Raw genomic sequence first — 16,948 nt, forward strand, 5'->3', positions numbered from 1 at the left:
AGTTCATGTTAACAAGGCTGGCGATAGCTTGCCACTTGCTCTCATTGCAGTTTAATGACCTTGCTGTCTTAGTCGTGTAAGCGAGGCACATTTGTCAATGTTAGATGGCATGAACGATGAAGTTTTTGTAGAGAGTTGAGTTCTGGCAAGCCAAGAGTGATCGTTTGATGTGATGGAGGTGCTTCTATCAGCAAGTTGTTTTCAAGATCCATCTGATTCATACTGCTCTTAGCACAATTAAGCACTTCTCTTATTTCAAAAAAGGGCCCATTTCACACATAATACAACTACACTACAAACCCAGGTCTGATGAGTGTAGACTCAACACTGAGTTGTAGCCAGTCCCAGATCTATGATAAATGTATGAATATGATATATGTATTTGCACTTATATACTTCCGCTCCAGTTAAAGGAGGGAACTGCACAAAGGACAGCCAAGGAAGCTTCAACTTTAAGTGAATTGTTTCCATTGTTTGTAACCATGGTGGTGGGAACACCATGACTGATCAAGTCAAAGCCAACCAATCCCATGCTGGCTCAATCCATTTCAGATTTTTCCCCCCTGAAGATTGTGAGTTATGGTCATGACAGGGCACACTCACACTGTTTACACTTAATATGCCAGTATCCGGACTGACTCCCTTGACTGAATTCTAGGACGTGGTTGGCATTCTCAGTAGAACAGCTGAAGATCAGATTTCCAGGACAGCTATCAGAAAAGCAAAACTGGAGAGTACAACTACACTGCAAATATATAGGCCCTGCTCAGAAGACTCCTTAAACCATGACTTTAACCATGGTGAATAAGGCTTTTTACCTTATTTGCTGTGGTTAAAGCCATGGTTTAAGGTGTCTTCTGAACAGGTCCATAGTGTTTTTGTACCAGTCATAGCTATTCTCAAAGACTGCTGGAAGTAGTCATTCACTGAGAAGCCTTTGTTAGAGATCCCTGCTGTCTACCCCTTTCTCCATCCTGCAGAGATCCTGGGGGCCCTGATGAGAGGGAATGGCTCTTAAATTGGTTCAGGGCACATGTTCGCAAATAATCTCAGCAACAAGAAAAAGGGCCAATCCCAGCATACCTTTTGATGTAAAGTCTTCTAACTCTTGAGGTTCACTTCCATCTATGGTCAAGTATCCAAAAGCAGAGAATGTTTGATGGGGGATCAGGGAAATCTTTTGAGGGGGGGTTATAGTAGTAAGAATTGCACCATGAGGAAGGGTGATCCTCATACTAAAACTTCCGTGTGCCTGCTATACCTCCTTTCTTCCTTCCTCCTAGGCTACATTCCAGGGTGGGGAAAGGTTTCCATTGGGGAAAGGTGTTGAGCAAAAAGCAAACCCATTCCTTGTCACTTTGGTGGATACCACAATGGTCTCTATGCATTTCTTCTCAGAAGTAAATCTCCCAGGTAAATGGGGAAGGCAGCCTAAATTACCCAGCATGCAGCAGAGGCTGGTGGCTCAGATTTCGGTGGAGCTGTGAATCCATTCTTGGTTTCAGTCAGAACCAACTGCCCCCTCCAATTAGGTTCAGCACCTTGGATAGTTCCTTTAGAGGTCTAGCTGGCACAGACTGAAACCCAAAATGGATTTACAGCCCCGCTGAGATCAAGGCCACCAGCGTCCACTGTAAGGATGCAATACCTCCTCATCCATGCATTTCTCATCCATAGGAGCTTCTGTTGCCTCAGTGTTAAACCTAAAGAACAGGGAATATTTCAAGGCAGTGTGGATAACCCTACATTGCTCTCATATCGTAACACACAGACGAATTTACATTCTTCCCTGCCTAGGGTGACCATATTTGGGAAACCAAAAAAGGACACCTAGTGTGTGTGTGTGGGGAAGCAGCTTTCTGAGTCCTGCAGAAAGTACGTTATTCCCCCGCCACCTTAAAGAACCCGATTGGAGTGGAGGAGGGGAAAGGATTTCATTCTGCACCACCACCATCCACTCCAATTGGGGCCTTTTCTATAATGTCCACGAATGACCCACTTTCCCCTTTAAGACCTCAATTGGAGCTCGGGGTAGGGGAATTATGTGCCTCAAGAAAGCATGTCATTCCCTCCTGCCATGCTAATGGCAGCCTTAAAGAGGAAGGTGTGTCATTCCAGGACATTATTGAAAATTATAGAAAATCCCCCCTGACACCATGGAAAGAACAAAAACCAGGACAAATCCGGGGAAATCCTGACAGTTGGTCACCCTATCCCTGCCTCCTCTTCCTACTGTGTTGCCTATTTCAGGATTACTAGACGTTAACCCCATCAGATTGGGGGGGGGGGCACAGTGCCAGGTAATCTGCAGAGGGAAAGAGGGCGTGCATTACAGGGAACCCATTCCTACAGAGTCCAGGAGGTTGGGAATACAGCCTCCACCTTGCTTAATTACATGGAAACATTCTACTAATTAGCCATCAAGAGTTTTCTCAGGCTTTCTTACCTAATACGTTGCACTGCCTTCAAGGAGGTAGATCCCTTCTGGGCAGTTGGAGGCCATTGTCACTTACATAAGCAGACATGGCAAAGTTATTAATAGCTGCCCTGACTCGGAGGTCACAGCTGTATGATCAAGAATAAGCAGGAGGTGGCTAGAGGAGGTGACTGGAGAACTTGACATGACCTCCAAACAGGACTGAATTTGAATTAAAGAGGCAGGTAGGCCCTGCCTCTTTAAGGCATGATACAAGACTGTTGTACCATCCACATGCATAATCCCCATGCTGGCTGGAGTCCCAGATGTGTGATGGGAACCTAGTTGTAGTCCCAGATGTGTGACGGGCACCTAGTTAGGGGAGGCGGCTCCAATCTAACATCCCCCATCCTCCTCCCACACTTACCTGGTCCAGATTTTTCCTATCCTCCCCAGCCAAAGAGCAGCTCTACTTTCATGGGAATTAATGAAAATGTTTATATCTCTGTCATTTTAAAAGATAAAGAGACGAAACCTGGCACAATGATTGCTCTTGTGATAATCATACACAAGTTTTTTAAAACATTGAAATTTAAAAATAAAAAAGCTGGCCAGCCGGCAGCAAACTCTGTTAACGGCAGGAGCAGCAGCTTGCAGTGAAGGGAAAGTCAGAAAAGATATTTGTATTCTCAGTAGTCATTACATCAACTCCCAGTGCTCACCTCCTTGTCCCCTTTCCTTTGGCATATTGGTTGCTAGGCATGGAAAGAGGTCAAAGTTGAGGGTGATGCTAAGCATACGGCAGAGCGGCAGCCATTTTAAAAAGGAAGTTGCAGGCCTCCAACCATGGTTAAAGTTAGAACATGGAGGAGCAGGAGGAAAAATAAAGCATTGAAACCAGTTTGGGTGCTTCGAAACCAAAGGGAAGAATGGATAACTCATTCTGTCTCAGAAAATAGCCAGTTGTGTCACATCTACAGTCTAGGGTGACTACTATAGTCACATCTATAGTGTAGGAGCCCTACTCTCTTTTTTATTTGGTCACTCTGCGAAAGAGGGCAAGGCTCCTGCCGCTTTAACTGTTGTGATGAAGAGGGAATTTTACTAGGTGCTGCATGCACAAATGACACCTGCTGAAATTCCCTTTTCTGTACAACTGTTAAAGATATGGGAGCCCGGTCCTCCTTTCCATGTGGTCACCTTACTATAGTCCCCATCTGTGTTCAGTCATTTAGCCTGATTTTTACAAGGGATGTTCTATAGTCAGGTTTGTTGCCATAGGAGGAACCCAACGGGGATTAGAATATGGAAAGTGCACAATTAACATCCCAATGAAGCCTTTTTGAATTGTTAAACCTATATCGATTATAATTTTCCAGTGAATTAGAAATAAAAGGGTTTGATGTTTGAGAGATAAAGACTGACTTTCTCACCATGAGGCTCTTCTAGATTCACACTGTTCCCAATAAAAATCCGAACGTTTTCATTTTGCATTGTCTTTGTGGGTTTTAGAAAATCAGATATAGCCTTTGTAGCTGTATGGACTGATTCTTAGGAGAATGTTATTCCAATTTCCTCCACGATCAACATGCTCTTTTCCCTCCCCCTGAAAAATCATACAGTGTATTGAACATCTATGGAGAAAGAGGGAAATTCTAGGAACACTATGGGCATAGCTAGAGAGAGCGATACCCCAGGAATCACCCCTGTGTGTCCACGTGACACACAGGGGATCCCAGGAGCAAGGAGGGATGATCCCCCCCCTCTTTCCCCGGGATCTCACCCTACACTTCTAGCCTGCTTTTTCCACGGTCTCAGAATGTTCCCGAGACTGCGGAACATGTGGGTGGGTGTTGCAGTTTGTCCCAGCTCCTCGTGAGTAACTGCAAGAAGCCGGGAGCCAGACATGGGGCACAGAGCTCCTCAGGAATTATTATTATTTTTAAAAAAACTTATAGTTTTGCGCTCGTGCACTCCGTCTCCCTTACAAAAACAAGCAAAATGGCAGGCACGACATCCTTTTCCTTCCTGGATGTCGTGCGCCGTGTGTGACAAGCTTCACGTGTCTAAGTGTAGATTTGAACCCAGGCCTCTGCCATCCTAGTCTACCAATTTATCTATTCTATGACACTGGTGCTCTGAAATACCACTGGGCAGAAGCAAGGAAATGCAAACCTCGTTCAGGGCTTCTTCGGGGCTTTTTTTATTTGCTTAGTGGCAATGGCTTGTGGCTGCGAGCTACTGGAATTTGTGACACTGCTTGGGCGGTGGGGGGTGGGGACTTCATGAGACAGTTGGGTCTCTTTGAATGTAACAGGGGGATGATCAGAGTAGTCTGCCTTTCTGCATCTAGATGGCAAGAAGCAGCCTCGGGGGACCGTGTGCCATTGCATTTGGGGGACTGGCTGCTTTAAAACTAGTGCTGCCGCTCTGGTCTCCCCCACACACACACACACAACTGGCATATCGATAAGTAAATGGATACCTGCTGTACTTCCATCAGGAGAAGCAGGGAGAGACCCCAGGGTCCCTGAAAGATTTTTGATCTCTAGGCCTCCTTCCGTTGATTCCCGTGACACTGATGAAAATGGAGCTGCACCCTGTGATGAAATTGAGTTAACAGCAGGGAGGGGGAGAGAGAGAGAACCAGAGAACCAGAGAACCAGAGGCAGGGAGCACATAAAACCCCATGAATACCAAAGGATTAACAGGGCAGGGTAGATTGGCTCCCAGCTCTCTGTCCTCGGCATCACATCAGCCCAGCGAAACCGTTTCTGTGCCCATCCGCCGGTCCTTCTGCAAAGAGATTTCATCAGCCTCCGGCTCTTAGCCACTGTGTGTGTATGATTCGGTTAACGCAAGGCCGGGCGAAATATCTGCCAGGCAAGGGATAGAGGGAATTGGGGGGAGGCGGGAATAGTGTGGTACAGGAAAGAAAACTCGTGCGTGAGCCTGAGCCGTTATGTAGGTCACCGTAGCAAGCAGCGAGACAACAATATGTGTGTTTTAAAGCCTTCGCAGGGTAGCACTAAGCAAATTTTCGACCCGCTTTATCCTGCTGTCAGCAGGCTTATAGCGCAAGATTTTATATTCAGCTCCTCAGGAGAATGTCTTCTCGACAGGACGCGGAGCAGCCGAGGGCCAAGCTGGCCAAGCTTGATGCTGTTTCTCTTTCTTTCTCTCCCTCCCTGCTTTGGATTCTGGGCTTGCACGTAGCCATTCCTGTTCTTTTCTCTATGAGCTGTTAGCAATACTTCACCTGTTCTGGGCCTCACCTCCAGTCCCTGTTCTATGGCTGGTGCTCAGCCCTTCAACCGCAAGAAGAATATATAGAAAGGGTCTCCCTGACCACGTGCAGAGTGCTTAAGTCTGATGCCTCTCCAGGGCTCCACTCCGGACCCTGCTTTTCAGTTCCCAGCCTCAGAATGAGGCTTCCAGACATGATTAATCTCCAGTGTTTCTCCTTTTCAGAATATTGGGGTTGTAGTGGGGAGCTAGGTGTAAACATAGAATCATAGAATCTTAGAATAGCAGAGTTGGAAGGGGCCTACAAGGCCATCGAGTCCAACCCACTGCTCAATGCAGGAATCCACCCTAAAGCATCCCTGACAGATGGTTGTCCAGCTGTCTCTTGAATGTTCAGAGCCCACAACCTCCCTAGGTAACTGATTCTATTGTCGTACTGCTCTAACAGTCAGGAAGTTTTTCCTGATGTCCAGCTGCAATCTGGCTTCCTTTAACTTGAGCCCATTATTCCCGTGTCCTGCACTCTGGGAGGATCGAGAAGAGATCCTGGCCCTCCTCTGTGTGACAACCTTTTAAGTATTTGAAGAGTGCTCTCATGTCTCCCCTCAATCTTCTCTTCTCCAGGCTAAACATGCCCAGTTCTTTCAGTCTCTCTTCCTAGGGCTTTGTTTCCAGACCCCTGATCATCCTGGTTGCCCTCCTCTGAACACACTCCAGCTTGTCTGCGTCTTTCTTGAAGTGTGGAGCTGAGAACTGGATGCAATACTCTAGATGAGGCCTAACCAGGCCTAATCAACCTAGCAGGTACCTGCTGTGAAAAAAGGCAACTTCCATATTGGGTACCACTGGGAAAGGAATCCAAAATATAACTGCCAATATCATAATATGTGTGTACTAAGCTATCGTATGACCACACTTGGGATGCTGTGTACAATACCATTCACTTCACCTCAAAAGTAAGGTGACCCTATGAAAAGGAAGACAGGGCTCTTGTAACAGTTGTACAGAAAAGGGAATTTCAGCAGGTGTCATTTGTATGCATGCAGCACCTGGTGAAATTTCCTCTTTGTCATAACAGCTAAAGCTGCAGGAGCCATGCCTACTTGACCAGATATCAAAGAGGTATCAATACAACTGTTAAAGAGGCAGGAGCTTTGTCTTCCTTTTTATATGGACACCCTACTCAAAAGTTCTATTGTAGACCTGGAAACAGTGCCGAAAAGGACAAGAGGCTGGGGCAATTCCCCTATAAGGAAAGGTGATAATGTTTGGGGCTTTTTAGCTTAGGAAAAAACACAAGAAGGCGCATGCCAGAGGTGTATAATATTATGCACGGTGTGGTGAAAGTGTCTCAGAATCCTAGGCCATAGCTAGAAGGGGCTTTATCCTGGGGCGATCCCCGGGATCTTCCCTGTGTGTTCACATGACAGACTGGGGATCCTGGAATCAGGGAGGGTTGATCCCTCCCATGCCCCGGGATATGGCCCTACACTTTAGGCCCGCTGTTTCCACAGTCTCGGGATGATCCCGAGACATTGGAACGTGTGGGCAGGTGTTGTGGTTTGTCTTGGCTCTTCACGGTTACTTGCAAGGAGCCAGGACCCACACATGGGGTGCAGAGCTCTTCAGGAGTTCTGCACCCATCAGGGGTGGGGTGGGGTGGGGGAGCAGGAAAAAAATTAAAAATGAAAAAACACTTACCTTTTGCGCACAAGCGCTCGTGCACTCCTTCCTCTTTTAAAAAAAATGGTGGGCGCGATGTCCTCTCCCTCTGAGGTCATCGTGCGACGCGTGTAAACATAGAGGGAGATCTCGTGATTAAAATATTGCGAGATCTTCACCCCTCCATCGCGATATGTCTAGCTGAGGCCCTAGAATCCCAAGGGGACATCCCATGAAGCTGACTGATGAGAGGTTCACCCAGTGCATAGTTAAAGTATGGAATTCCTACAACCTTGGACAATAGAGAACAGGTTGCAGGGGTCATGCCTTGAAGCCGAATGGAGGGAGATTCAGGACAGATAGAAGGAAGGACTTCTTCACTCATTGCATAGTTAAACTGTAGAATTCCTACAGTCAGAGGGCTCATCTACACCAAGCAGGGGGGGACTTTTCTTTTCTGTTCTTTTTGTCTCCTTATTTCCTTTTAATTTTTTTCTCTACTTCAGTTAAGCTTCCTTCCCCTAGAAGTTGTATCAATCAACTTTTATTTTTTTCTTCTTTATATATTATACATATTCATATAACTGTTGGTTTGATAGTAATTAAGGTATTGTTTGTATTCATTCCATATATATATATATATATATATATATATATATATATATTTCTTTAAATTAAATAAAATTTTAAAAAAATCTACACCAAGCAGGATATTCCACTATGAAAGCAGTTTGAAAGCGGTATATAAAAGGCAGGAGCCACACTGCTGCTTTATACCGGCATTGAAGTGCACTGCAGGATCTACACTACTGCTTTTTAGTGGTACTGGAGTGTACTAACAACTGTTGGGGCCCATGACACATCTACACCAAGTGGGATATAACATTAGGAAAGTGGTATGACAGCAGTATAAGTTGTCAGTGCACTTCAATACCGCTATAAAGCAGTAGTGTGGCTCCTGCCTTTTATATACCACTTTCATAGTGCAATATTCTGTTTGGTGTAGATGAGCCCCAGGGTGACCATATGGAAAGGAGGACAGGGCTCCTGTATCTTTAACAGTTATGCTGAAAAGGAAATTTCAGCAGGTGTCATTTGTATATATGGGAAACCTGGGGGAATTTCCTCTTCATCACACCAGTTAAAGCTGCAGGTGCCCTGCCCTCTTTTAAATCTGGTCACTCTAGTATAGCTCCTTCAGCATTAACTGTTGTGATGAAGAGGGAATTTCACAAGGTTCTCCACATATACAAATGACACCTGCTGAAATTCTCTTTTCTATGCAACAGGAGCCATGTCCTCCTTTTCATATGGTCACCCTACTTTGGATGATAGAGAAGAGGTTGCAGCCCTCTTCTATGTGACAGCTATTTAGGGCACTTAAAAAGTGCTCTCATATCCACCTTCGGTCTTCTCTTCTCAAGGCTAAACATGCCCAATTCCTTCAATCTTTCCTCATAGGACATATTTTCTAGTCCCCTGATTTAGGATGACCCTATGAAAAAGAGGACAGGGCTCCTGTATCTTTAACAGTTGCATAGAAAAGAGAATTTCAGCAAGTGTCATTTGTATATATGAAGAACCTGGTGAAATTTCCTCTTCATCACAACAGCTAAAGCTGCAGGAGCTATACTAGAGTGACCAGATTTAAAAGAGGGCAGGGCACCTGCAGCTTTAACTGTTGTGATGAAGAGGAAATTTCACCAGGTTCCCCGTATATACAAATGACACCTGCTGAAATTTCCTTTTCAATGCAACTGTTAAAGATACAGGAGCCCTGTCCTCCTTTTCATATGGTCACCCTACCTGACTATCTCTGTTGCCTTTGTCTGAACTCAGTCCAGTTTATATAAATCCTTCTTAAAGTGTGGGGTCCAGAAATGAACACAGTACAGAAGGTGAGACCTGAGCAGCACACAAGTAGAATGGAACTATCACTTCCCATAATTTAGAAGCTATACTTCTTTGAGGAAGCCTAAAATTGCATTTGCCTTTTTTGCAGCCACATCACACTGCTAACTCATATCCAACTTGTGATCGACTACAACTCCAAGATCCTTTTCACATGTACTGTTGCCAAGCCAGGTATACGCCATCTTATACCTGTGCATTTATAAGGTTTATATAGCCCTTTTCTTCGAGCCCTTCTCAATATTAGGGGGCCATTCGTCCATGTGTTCGCCACTTAGCAGTCACCAAAAAAGAAGCCCCTGATTATATTGGTACTCCTTTCAAGAAAGTATAGATCCAGGTAGCTCATCTTTTTCAGCCATCATGTAGCCTTCTTGGGCCATCCCAGCTCCCATGAGGGCACAGCACCAGAACAGGGCTATCAGCAGTCTTTTGTCAAGTCCAAGTGTTGTGCAACCCAAGTGTTGCCTCAAGACGAGCTACACTGATAGCCGTGTTCACAAAAACCTGATGGGAAATCCATCACAGTTTAAATTTATAGCAGTATTAATGCATTACATCTGTTGTTCCAGCCCACTGAGGGGCCCAATGGAGCAGTTTAACTTCACGTGACCTTTGGGATTTTGAATTTAGAGCCAGTGCTAGACATTATGATATATATGCTGCTGATGTCCCAAAAGACAAACATTCCCCCCCCCCATTCCTCCCTGTATGTTATGTCTGCTACAACTGCAATATCACAATGTTGTGCATTTGAGCATCATTGGCGGCTCTCTCATAATACTAGAATCCAGAGGACGTCCCATGGAGCTCATTAGTGGGAGATTCAGGACAGAGAACAGGATGGGATTCGCTCTCACAAAATGTAGTGATGCCACTGATTTGGGCGGCTTTAAAAGTGGATAGGACAAATTCATGGAGGAGATGGTTATCAATGGCTACTCATTCTGATGGCTATATGCTACCTCCAGTATCAGAGGCAGTATGTACTCCAGTTGTTGGGGAAGATGGGCAGGAGGAGGATGTTGAAACGACCTGCATCTGGGCTTCCTTGGTCGACAGCTGGTTGGCCACTGTGTGAACAGAGTGCTGAACTAGAAGGACCCATGGCCTGATCCAGCAGGGCTCTTCTGATGTTCTTACACTTGCTGTAGTGGAAGAGCTGAGAAACACACCACACCGTGATATCAGGATGAGGGTTAATTGGAGCAGAGATCCCCAAGGCAGGAAGGGAAGTGGTTAATGTGTCAGACTAGAACCGGGAAGACCTTGGTTCGAAACCCCAGTCAGCTCTGAAACGCACTGGGTCATTTGGGGTCAGTTGCCTTCTCCCAGCCTAGCCTACCTCATAGGCTTGTTGTGATGATAAATGGGGGGGACGACATGCTTCCCTGAGTCCTTTGAGGGCAAGATGGAATATAAATGTAATGACATCTAAATAAAATGGCAGAGGGAGGGGGGAACTAGACATGAGACTTTTGCTGTCAAGTCCTGGTCTAGAGTCAAACTACACGTCGTTCTGTTAATGATGTACAGTAGGAGGTAGCTGCCCACTCCCTTGTTTTCTTACTCTAGAGGAGGTATGCATGAGCCAGTACAGATTGCAACCATCACCACTGAGAGTGGTATCCTTAAACCTTCCTCCCCATCTATTTGCTTCTCAAAATTCACTCCCCCCATCCAGGGTAATAAAAGAAAGAAAAAACACAATGGGAGTGTGTGTTTTTCTTCTTCTTCTTCTTCTTCTTCTTCTTCTTCTTCTTCTTCTTCTTCTTCTTCTTCTTCTTCTTCTTCTTCTTCGCCCCTGCACACACAGAGAGGGGGGGGTTAATCCCAGTATGTGGTGGTCCCAATTTGAATCAGGGCTGCATGCACATAAAGAAACAAAGATGGGGGGCAGCTATGCGTTGTGCAATTAACGTTAATGCCCCTGTTCAGAAGACACCTTAAACCATGGCTTTACAACCGTGGTTTAAGGTGTCTTCTGAATAGGGACAACTAGCCAAATCTCAACCCAAGGCTCTTGCCATTACACTGCTGCTTTTTTTTTTCCACTCGTGGCATGTATAGTATTTATTTAACAGGCTGGTGTATTCCTAACAAATTATTTCTTCACCTTCCTGGTGTGTGAGCTGCCACAGAGAGGGAGATTTGATCCTCTTTTAGCTAATTCAAGTTTTAAGCAAATAATTGCTTGCTACAAAATTATGTACTGAATTAGTTGATTCCACACAAAGCCCATTCTTCTTATTTTCCTTTTTAAATGGGATATGTTTTTGTACTTAGAACAGCATAATAAAACAACACCATAATTAGTAATGTAATAAAGTGCGTGATTCCATTATTCTTCTGCACTTAACAGTATGTTTAAAAAAGAAGGAAAAGAGGGGAAATGCATCATTCCTTTTTTCGGCTTTGGGAGTAGAAAAGTATATTACATTACAGGGGGAGGGAGGTATTCCTGCAAAGGAGAGTTACTTTCTGTGTTTTGAGCGGGGGGGGGCAGGCGGGCGTGTATGAACTGAGAAAACTGCCCCTCCTCCCCCAGGACATTAGTGGAAACCAAGCTGTGTTGTACTTTAGCTGACTAAGGGGGCAATCCTGGCCATGTTTAGACGGGGGGGGGGGAGTCCTGGCTGGGGATTGCTGGGAATTTGGACACTTTTATTAAACAGGCGAAGGGTTGCAAGCTGATGGTCCCTAGGAACTGATTGTGTTATATTCTTGCCACGAAGTAATATTAAGCTGTGTGATGCTGACAAACGCACACATAAGCAGCGAAGCTTTTGGGTAAGAAAAAGACACGGGGGAGGAATGGGGAGGAAATGGATTAGGGTTACAATGGGAATGTGATGTCATTTGGACTCCCTGTAAAACTCCGGGAATGAGGCAAAGCAATTGCACAATAAAAGCCTCATCCAAACCTATGGCCTGGCATGGGTGTGCACCAAGGGATGTTTTTTAAAGGTGAACATTTATTGAATACTCAGTCATAAAGGACATTTTTTATTCATTTATTTACTAAACAATGTAGACACTGATGCTCTGCTCCCCAGGAGGGCCCTGCATTGGTGGGGCTTTGTGGTGACACTAGCCGGAGGAGGGGCTTACAAGGGGATATTAGCCTTCGGGGTCCCTCCTCCTGGACCCTTTGAAGTTTTGCTCCCAGCAGAGTGACTCCTTTTTGCTCCTGCTGCCGGGGGCAGCAGCAACAGTGCAGCCAGACGACCATTCTTGCTGCGTCTCAATTAGGGCTAGGCTCCGCTTCGGAGCGTAGAAGCAATAGCGAGGCGGCCTGATTCGCCTCCGACAAAGGCGGAGACGAAGTGGGTCGGGGGGGGGCTGCGGATCGAGGCAAAGAGGATCGAGACCAAGCAGATCCTTCGCCTCGATCTGGAGCTCCGAAAAAAAGGTAAGTGGGGGCTTACCTGGTGCTGCCACAGTCTGTGTGGCGATGGCAGCAGAGCCAGGTAAGGGAGCAGAGGGGAGGGGGGTTACCTGCCTCTGTCGCGGTCCGGTGGTGGCTTCAACTGACACTGAGGCTCAAACCGGAAGACCAGGCCGCAACCGTGGCCTGCCCTTCCACTTTGAGCCTGGGCCTCAAGTGAAGCCGCTGCCAGAACGTGACAGACGCAGGTAAGGGGGGAGGAGGGAGGGGGCCTTACCTGGCGACGGCGCCACCACTGCAGAGCTCCGATTCGGAGCCAGAGCTCTGCAGCGGAACAGAACAGACCATAGGCGGATTGACATGGGCCGGAGCGGGCCCGATCCGGAATTTGCAGATTGGGTGCGGAGTAGATCGGGGGGTCCGTGCACAGCCCTAGTCTCAATCCCCCTCTGAATCCCTACTCAATAGCCCCCCTCAATTCAGTGCTTATCGCTTGAGACATTAGGGTGTGCCTGGGCATACCTGGCACACTCCTTGCCCACATCTATGTGGGCTGGTTCCCAAGACACACCGAGTTCACTGTGCCTGCCTTTGTTCATAGTAGTGCTATGCAAGAGTTGTTTAACCCTGGAATAACTCATGGTGCCCATGTTTGGACACCATCGGTAGTTGCATATTCATGATAGCAGCCGCACATGCCTACCATGCGTCATGGTTCATTGGGGGTTAAATTAGGGTGACCATATGGAAAGGAGGACAGGGCTCCTGTATCTTTAACAGTTGTATAGAAAAGGGAATTTCAGCGGCTGTCATTTGTAGGCATGCAGCACCTGGTGAAATTCCCTCTTCAGCACAACAGTTAAAGCTACAGGAGCCCCGCCTACCATGACCAGATACAAAGGAGGGCAAGGCTCCTGTAGCTTTAACTGTTGTGCTGAAGAGGGAATTTCATCAGGTGCTGCATGCCTGCAAATGACACCTGCTGAAATTCCCTTTTCTATGCAACGGTTAAAGATTTCATATGGTCACCTTTTCTGGTATTTTCTTCCCCAGACTGCTGTCATGCAGATGTTTTGGACTGGAACTCCCATCATTCCTGACCATGGGCCATGCTGGCTACTGCTGATGGGAGTTTTAGTCCAAAACATCTGGAGGGCTCCAGGTGAAGGCTACACCATTGAGAAAACTTAAGGGAACTGATATAATCATGAGTTCCCATAGAAACACATCTCTGGGCTATTAACACTCCTTTATCAAATGCTGGCCTCTGGCAAGTTATAGCTTCAGGGCAGACTACACCAATAGCCCTGCTCACATAAATCAGACAGGAGACCCGTAACAACAGCCTAGTCTATGACAAGGAGGCTTCTCCTAGTGACTTTGTTGTCAACCCTTTGGGCTTTTAAATCACTGGAGGACACATGTTATATTACACAATAAGTGAATGCGGCATCAAGCAAGTTGAATAGAGCTTTCAGCACTGTGAAATAGTGGCCAGCAAAGGAGACCAGGGTAGGGTGACCCTATGTGCATCTTCCAAAAAGAGGACAAAGTTCTGCATGAGATGTGCATATGCTGATTTATATGCAGTGATGCACATTTAGAAAGGATTGCTATAATTTGATAGAAATGCAGAACCTGTGTGCCTTTCTGTTTAATCTGCCGGCCCAGGTCTTAACCATAGATGGGCAAGGTCAAGACCACTGCTGCTCTCCATTCTTCTGGTTCTTTATCTTTAAATCAGAACTGGATAGGCACATCCCTTCAAATCAGTGGAGGTGGGTGGCTCCAACCTCACTGGGGTGATGAACCAGCTCCGGGTTTCAGTCCGAACCAGTCAGACCTCTGAAGGAAGTTAGACTTCTGACTGGTCCTGGCTGAAACCCAAAGAAGATTCGCCGCCCACTGACATCCAAGCCATCTGCCTCCACTGAATTGAAAAGTGCTATTACATCCCTCCTCTTCTCAAGGGGTGTGGGGAGGGGTCCGCCCCCCTGTCCTTCACCTCAGACAGTAAAATGTCTCAGTCCAGTTGTTTCTGAGAGGAGACCAGCAAGTGGATGAGCAGCACCAACAGCGATGAGGAGGAAGTGGATGCCCACGGAGCAAGAGGCCTGGGGACATTTGGCCCAGTTGGAGCCAACACTGGGGGACACTCGAAGGGGTGCACTTGGGTGTGGGAATGGAGAGGGGAGAGTTACAAGCACAGCCATACTTACACCTGTAAGAGATTACAAGGCTGTGACACTGCATCTACTTCCGTAGGATAGCCATGGGAAGCAGGGCTGGAGCCAAGGGTAGGCAAGGCTAGGGTGACCTTATGAAAAGGAGGACTGGGCTCCTGTATCTTTAACAGTTGCATAGAAAAGGGAATTTCAGCAGGTGTCCTTTGTATGCATGCAGCACCTGGTGTAATGCCCTCTTCATCACCACAGTTAAAGCTGCAGGAGCTATACTAGAGTGACCAGATTTAAAAGAGGGCAGGGCACCTGCAGCTTTAACTATTGTGATAAACAGGAAATTTCACCAGGTTCTCCATTATATATGAATGACTCCTGCTGAAATTTTCTTTTCAATACAACTGTTAAAGATACAGGAGCCCTGTCCTCCCTTTCATAGGGTCACCCTACCAAGGCCTCCTTGCTCCCTGGCTCTCTGCCTGCCCAGCAAGCAAGTGGCAGGGGCCATAGCTCAGTGTGATAGAGCACATGCTTTGTGTGCAGAAGGACCCCGGTTCGATCCCCGGCTTCTCCAGGTAGGGCAAGGAAAGAATCCTGCCTGCTTCCAATCAGGGTCAACAATACTGGGCTTGATGGACCAATGGTCTGACTCAGTATAAGGCAGCTTCCGATGTTCCAAAGTGATGAGAAATAGGAGGTGGGGCAAAGGCAGCTGGTGACAATGGGGGTGAGAAGGAGGGGGGCATTAAGGGTGCTTTAACCACGGGCCCTCAAAACCAAGAATCAGCGCTGAAACATCTTGAGCACCATTTTTGGGGTGAAAAAGTGGGGTTTAATTCAAATAAATAAAATAAGGAGTCCCACAATTTTAAGAAATTTGTATATGCACCCATGCTGAATTAAGCATGAAATGCGTTTTGCTTTTGTTTTTTAATGCCTTCTCCCCATTTTGCTTTCTGACCCTGAATGCAGCACAACAAAGACATGGGAGCACAAGCGATTTTCCTTGTTTTCAGCTGGCTGGCCTGGGGTGGGGGGGTGGGGGGTCCTAGAAATGGTGACGTTTTGCTCATTTCCAGCAATGTTGGAGAATCTGCCTCCTGCGGCTTTGAAAGTCATTTCCTTCCTAATTGCGACAAATAACTTCCCTTTACAAGGAACAATGGGGGCAGAAGCATAACAGTCCAATAAATCTAAATTCTGTTTAGACTTCAGGGGTGTTCGCATCAAAGGGCTTTAGAAACTCCACAGCTGCAAGATGTTCTGTCTTTTCTTCTTCTTTTTTAATCATCCAGGCTGGAGCCTCAGTTGCTTTGAACCAGCAGAGGCTCCACTGAAATCAACTAGCTACATCAGTGAGCTTCTTTAGATGAGTGTTTTATAGCATGCTCAAGACTGGCCATTCACGGATGTTCGTGGGTCATTTCAATGATGCAGTGATCCTCCAGCGTATCCCCCACTCCTTCTGTGGGGTTTTTTGTTACAAAATAAGACTCCAAAAACCTGACTCTACTGAACTGTAACGATATTTGTCGCTATTTCATGCTGTGTGCAGGAGAAGTCGTGCTATAAAATGCCCACTAGAGGGCACTGACCCACTAAACTGAATGGGCCATGTGGTCACTGCTTTCTTCTCCTTTCTTCGCTGTGTGATACTGTGCATTCCTATTACAGAAGAGAAGCAGGAAGCAGAGCGACAGTAAGGAAATGTGATTCCCCCCTCGTCCCCTTCTGAAGGAGCTCAGAATCTCATAGCCCGGCTACTGGGAACTGGCTAGCTGACCAAGAGCATATGTTCAGGTCATCACAGAGGAGGTCTGACATCCAGTTTGGTTTTGTGGTCCAGATGTCAAACTAGGACTGGGGAGATCCAGATTCAAATCCCTGTGCAGCCATGAAGCTCTCTGGGAGATCTTGGGGCAATTGCTCTTTCTCAGCCTAGCCTACCTCACAGGAATGTTGTGAGGGTAAAAGTATGCTGGAAAAATGCTGATCTAGTGCCCTCCAGCTGTGTTGGACTGCAACTCCCATCATTCCCAGCCAGGTTGTGTTGTGGTCCAATACATCTGAAGAGCACCAGGTTGTGGAAGGCTACAATAAGTGAATAAATTGAGCCATCTCGGCAGGGAGAACAGGGGGTGGGGG

General features: G+C 46.5%; 1 protein-coding gene across 1 annotated transcript in view; it reads right to left on the minus strand.

Annotated features, from left to right (window-relative positions):
• Window positions 1-16,948, minus strand: part of TMEM35B (transmembrane protein 35B) — a 225,240-nt gene that overhangs the window by 77,264 nt on the left and 131,028 nt on the right. The gene's annotated exons all lie outside the window — the stretch shown is intronic.

This window comes from Elgaria multicarinata, chromosome 13 (genome assembly GCF_023053635.1).
Source record: "Elgaria multicarinata webbii isolate HBS135686 ecotype San Diego chromosome 13, rElgMul1.1.pri, whole genome shotgun sequence".
In the NCBI taxonomy this organism is placed as follows: domain Eukaryota; kingdom Metazoa; phylum Chordata; class Lepidosauria; order Squamata; family Anguidae; genus Elgaria; species Elgaria multicarinata.